The sequence below is a fragment of the Pelophylax lessonae genome (assembly GCF_965119305.1).
Source record: "Pelophylax lessonae genome assembly, chromosome: 3".
Classification (NCBI taxonomy): domain Eukaryota; kingdom Metazoa; phylum Chordata; class Amphibia; order Anura; family Ranidae; genus Pelophylax; species Pelophylax lessonae.
Genome location: NC_138770.1, coordinates 306,232,297 through 306,238,114, shown reverse-complemented (window position 1 = coordinate 306,238,114; position 5,818 = coordinate 306,232,297). Strand labels below are relative to the sequence as shown.

Here is a 5,818-nt window from a genome sequence, read left to right as displayed (position 1 = left end):
CAACGAGCAAGCAGAAATGGCACCACCACTACAGGAAAACCAAGAACACTGATACTTACCAATATTTGGGGTGTACCATCCTCAGAAACCAGGTTAGATACGTGTAGTATTTGACTCTAGTGTGAAGCATGAAGGCATCTCACTAAATGATGTCCTTCTCAGCGGTTCTGACCTGAACAATACACTCCTGGGAGTACTCTTCAGGTTCAGAAAAGAACTTGTAGCAGTAACAGCAGACGTACAACAGATGTTCTACTGTTTCCTTGTTCGAGAAGATCACAGAGACTACTTAAGGTTCCTGTGGTATGCAGACAATGACTTTAACAAAGACATCACAGAGTACAGGATGAAGGTACATGTGTTTGGAAACAGCCCTTCTCCAGCTGTAGCTATCTACAACTTGAGATGAGCAGCACAGCAAGATAAAGGACATGGTCAAGAAGCCAAACAGTCCATCATGAAGAACTTTTACGTAGATGATGGACTTGCTTCTTTCTCCAGCAACGAAGAAGCTATTAAGGTCTTGAAAAGTACAAGAGAAATGTTGGCAGAATCCAACATAAGATTGAATAAGATAGCTTCCAACAGCAGCAGAGTTATGGAAGCATTTCCAATGGAAGACCGTGCTAAAGACCTCAAAGGCCTGGATCTAGGAACAGAATCACCACCCTTGCAAAGAAGTCTTGGACTTAGTTGGGACCTGAAGACTGACAGTTTCACCTTCAAGGTCGCCAGAGAAGAGAAGCCATTTACAAAAAGAGGTGTCCTATCTACAGTCAACAGTCTTTATGACCCCCTGGGATTCGTAGCACCTATCATCATGCAAGGCAAAGCTCTTTTGAGACAGTTCACTATTGAGCAAGAACAAAGTGACTGGGACGTACCTCTACCTGAAGAGAAGGAAATGCAGTGGAAGTTGTGGAAAGACTCATTGTTAGAGCTTGAACAACTCAGCATCCCAAGACCGTACGCACCTGTTTCCTTATCTGCTACAAAGAGAAGAGAAATATGCGTATTCTCTGACGCTTCCACTATGGCTATCGCAGCTGTAACCTACCTTAGGGTAAAAGACACTGAGGGACAAAGCCATGTCGGGTTCATTATGGGAAAATCTAAACTGGCTCCGAGACCCGCTCATACTGTCCCACGTCTAGAACTTTGTGCTGCTGTCTTAGCTGTAGAGATGGCAGACATGATTACGACAGAACTGGACATTGAGATCCATGCAGTGAACTTTTATACAGACAGCAAGATTATGTTAGGATATATTTACAACGCTTCAAGAAGATTTTATACATACGTGGCCAACAGAGTGACACGTATCAGAAAGTCTACAAGTCCAGAACAGTGGCATCACATCAGCACGGACAAGAACCCAGCTGATCAAGGGACAAGACTGATGTCAGCCGCTGTACTCAAGCAAACTAACTGGTTCGTAGGTCCTTTCTTTCTTGGTAAGCCAGAAACCAAAGAGACTACTCAGGTAGAGACTTTTCAGCTCATAGAACCAGATCAAGACAAAGAGGTAAGACCTCAAGTTGCAGTTTGCAAGACTTTAGTTACAAGAGACAGTCTGGGCGCCCATAGATTTGAAAAGTTTTCCAGCTGGAAGTCGCTGACCCGTGCAATCGGAAAACGTATCTGTCTAGCCAGATACTCCTGCAGAGCTACCAATACTGATCATCGTAGCAAAGACCACCTTGAACAAGCCAAGGTCACGATCATCAGATGTGTCCAGCAGGAAGTCTTTTAAGAAGAAATCCAAAGCCTTCTGAAAAAGGAAGAGATTTCTCGACACAGCTCGACCCAGAAGATGGAACCAGTGACAGCTCCCACAGGAGACTTTGACCTCAAGGACTTGTACAACAAGTACAACAAGCAATGGAGACAAGTTCAAAGACTTGCAGACATTTTCTGGAAGAGGTGGAGACAAGAATACCTGGTGACACTGCAGTCACGCAAGAAATGGCAAGATGACAAGCCCAACTTACAAATTGGAGACGTCTTACTAAAAGACACTCAGGCCCACAGGAACGAGTGGCCTATTGGACTCATTTTTGGGAACCGATCCTAGTAGTGATGCTAAAGTTAGAAAAGTTGAAGTTAGAGTTGTTAGACAGGGCACTCCCAAGGTGTATGCTAGGCCAATTTCTGAAGTAATTTTACTTCTGTCCAATGGTTAGTGGCATAACAAAAAGTATGCCAGGTGGGGAGTGTGCTGCCTTCGCACTATATTTCATGTGCTCGGCACTCAGCAGTGTCTGTTCCTTTAAGACCCTCCATTTTCTTGTAGCCTAGGGGCGGGTCTTCTCCCTTCTGCTTTGGGCAAGTCTAAACTTGTCTATCCATTCCAGCGTGAGACACCATAGGGAACAGACATAGGACCTCTCAAGCTAATCTATTGCAAATCTGATGAACACCAAAAGCATGTAAGTAAAGGATTTGCTAGTTCAGCCTGTATAGAGGGATGTTAGACCTTTGTATAGATAATATGTGTTCCAGTATGTAGTAAGCACATGTTAGTTAGTCTCTATCTTCTGCATAACTACAGTATGTATAATGTATGATGTTGAATAGCCATACTTATACCTGTCTTTGATATGTTTGTTTTACAGTTTTAACACACATACTTTTATGTCCTCTCATGTCCACCACATATCTGCTTATTCATATGTAAAGGCACATGTATGGATTATATCTCAGTAAAGGTTGCATCAAAGAAACCAGCGCTTCTTTCATTGAGATTTGGTTATTACTTGATGTGAAGCTGTGTACCTCAAGCAACACACAGCCGAGACATTACACCATCGCTTGCTGGACCTGCGGCAACGCTGGAAGAGGAGTCTGAGGAAGAGGAGTCAGAGGAGGAATGTGGCTTTGAGGAGGAGGAACACCAACCACAGCAGGCATCCCAGGGTGCTCATTGTCACCTATCTGGTACCCGTGGTGTTGTACGTGGCTGTAGGGAAGAACACACCTTCAATGACATCAGTGAGGACGAGGAATTGGACATGAGTAGCTCGGCATCCAACCTTGTGCAAATGGGGTCTTTCATGCTGTCATGCCTGTTGAGGGACCCTCGTATAAAAAGGCTGAAGGAGAACGACCTGTACTGGGTGGCCACGCTAATAGACCCCCGGTATAAGCAGAAAGTGTCTGATATGTTACCGAATTACCGGCAGTCGCAAAGGATGCAGCAGCTACAAAATAAGTTAAACAGTATGCTTTACACAGCGTATAAAGGTGATGTCACAGCACAACGGGAATCCAACAGGGGAAGAGGTGAAAGTAATCCTCCTCCTACCACAACCATGCCGGCAAGGACAGGACGCTTTACAGACGTCTTGTTGATGGAGGACATGCAGAGCTTTTTAGTCCTACGCATCGCCACAGCCCTTCGGGGTCCACCCTCAGAGAACGACTGGACCGACAGGTAGCAGACTACCTTGCCTTAACTGCAGATATCGACACTCTGAGGAGCGATGAACCCCTTGACTACTGGGTGTGCAGGCTTGACCTGTGGCCTGAGCTATCCCAATTTGCCATTCAACTTCTGGCCTGCCCCGCTTCAAGTGTCCTGTCAGAAAGGACCTTCAGCGCAGCAGGAGGTATTGTCACTGAGAAGAGAAGTCGCCTAGGTCAAAAAAGTCTAGATTACCTTACCTTTATTAAGATGAATGAGGCATGGATCCCGAAGGGACTGACAGTGGGGGATGCATTTGACTAAAAAATGCCTGATGAGATGCCTTGGGCTAAAAATGGTCCACACACTGCTGTATTTAATCTCTGCATGTCGGATGACTTATGTGACGTCCCCGCCACCAACTACGGTTCAAGCCGCAATGTTTTAGTGCACTTTCTGCCTTGAAAACCTCAAGGCTGCAACAATACCTGCTTTTTCATGCATGTGTACATGCCTAATTTTTCTGGCCTCTGGTGCTACACTGTGGCTGCAAAAAAACAAAAAAAAGGCACATACATGTGTCAATTCCCCTTCGTGATCGTTACCTTGTTGTGGTGAAGGGGCTTGCGTATCACAATGAAGCGACCACCTCTAGGAGTGTGTTGGCACACCCCAGATGATAAGGTCGTTGCTTCATTGTGAACAGAAGCGATCCGCGGGATAATTTTTCATAGAAAAAACATTAATTTTCTTTAATTTAAAAAAAATAGGACAGCCTCTGAGGAGCTGGGTATTTTTTGGCCGCGGTACTGAATGCTCATGCACAATGGCTGTAGGGTCATGCGTCCTTTTGCGGAGGTGACAAACCTGGTCAGTCGAACCCAAGGCAACATCATCGATCTCATCCCATATGCGTTTTTTCTGGAGCGTGCCCTGCGAAGAGTACTGGATCAGGCTGTAGATGACCATGAAGAGAAAGAGTTGTGGTCCCCATCACCACCAGAAGCAGACTTGTCGTTGTCGATTGCTAGACCTGTGGCAATGCAGAGAGAGGAGTCTGAAGAAGAGAAGTCAGAGGAGGAAGGTGGCTTTGAGGAGGTGGAAGACCAACCACAGCAGGCGCCCCAGGGGGCTTGTTGTCACCTTTCGGGGACCCTTGGTGTTGTACATGGCTGGGTGGAGGAAGAGACCTTCAATGACGTCAGTGAGGACAAGGACGGGACATGGCTAGCTTGGTATCCAACCTTGTGGAAATGGGGTGTTTGCGGTTGTGCAAATGGACTGACTGACTGTTTAATGGGTGTCAGGTCACCTGTGGCCAGGTGACAACTTCACCCTGTTGGAGGCAGGGGCGCAGCGCAAGGTAGTGAACCCGATAGCAGACTGCTGCGGATGGACCGGAACATGAGCCCAAGATTCCCCAGGGCGCGGAGTCTAAGACCCAGCAGGTGTTCACCAGAGCCTCTAGTGGTGAGGATGGACTTGGCTGCAGCTGGGCCCAGGTCGCGGCCCCTGGGGTCCCCCAGGTCACGCTCCGTAGGGAGAGAAGGGAAGCAGCCACTCAGGACACACGGAATGGTGATGGGTAAGCCGAGGTCGGGGTAACAGGCAGACAAGGGTAACCACAGGACAGGCCAAAGGTCAGGGTAACAGCCAAACAGGAACAGTCAGAGACAAGCCAAAGTCAGTACACAGAACAGTAGATCAAGCACACAGGAAACAGGAAACTAGCAACAGGGAACAGCAAAGCTGACCTGCAGTGCACTGGTTAATATAGACTTCCTGGAATGGCCTGGGGTGGAGCCAAACAGGGAAGAGAGATGATAAAAGCAGCCAGAAGGAAGAGTCTGGCCCTTAATGCAGACATGAGGATGAGGAACAGCTAAACTACCAGACATTTATTGCATGTCCATGACAATGGGGAGTTTTGTCTGTCAGAGTTTGGTCAGACTGTCACTGTGAAGCGGGCGTAACCCTTACACTACCTGATTGATACAACATCATACCTGATCGTCTACACACACTGGATGTTTTAAAGCACATTATTCCAAACAATTTAGGAATGTTAGGTGATTTATGCCCTTTATGGATTAAAACCCGACTGCGTCAACTACCTAATTTTCCATGGGAGTTTTGCCATGGATCCCCCTCCAGCATGCCACAGTCCAGGTGTTAGTCCCCTTGAAACAACTTTTCCATCACTATTGTGGCCAGAAAGAGTCCCCGTGGGTTTCAAAATTTGCCTGCCTATGGAAGTCTATGGCGGTTCGCCCGGTTCGCGAACATTTGCCGATGTTCGCGTTCGCCGTTCGCGAACGGCAAATTTTAGGCTCGCAACATCACTACTCACCACCCCACCTATCACTACTTCCTGTCTTTTAAGAGCTGCTTCCTGGAGGTTCTTAACCCTGTGTG

The 5,818-nt window shown here is 47.0% G+C and overlaps 1 pseudogene across 1 annotated transcript; it reads left to right on the top strand.

Moving 5' to 3' along the window:
* The first annotated feature begins 451 nt into the window (after nucleotides 1–451).
* On the top strand, nucleotides 452–2,183 carry LOC309550504 (annotated as a pseudogene). Its single transcript has one exon. The product of its transcript is annotated as an uncharacterized misc_RNA (transcript).
* Nucleotides 2,184–5,818: the final 3,635 nt, after the last annotated feature.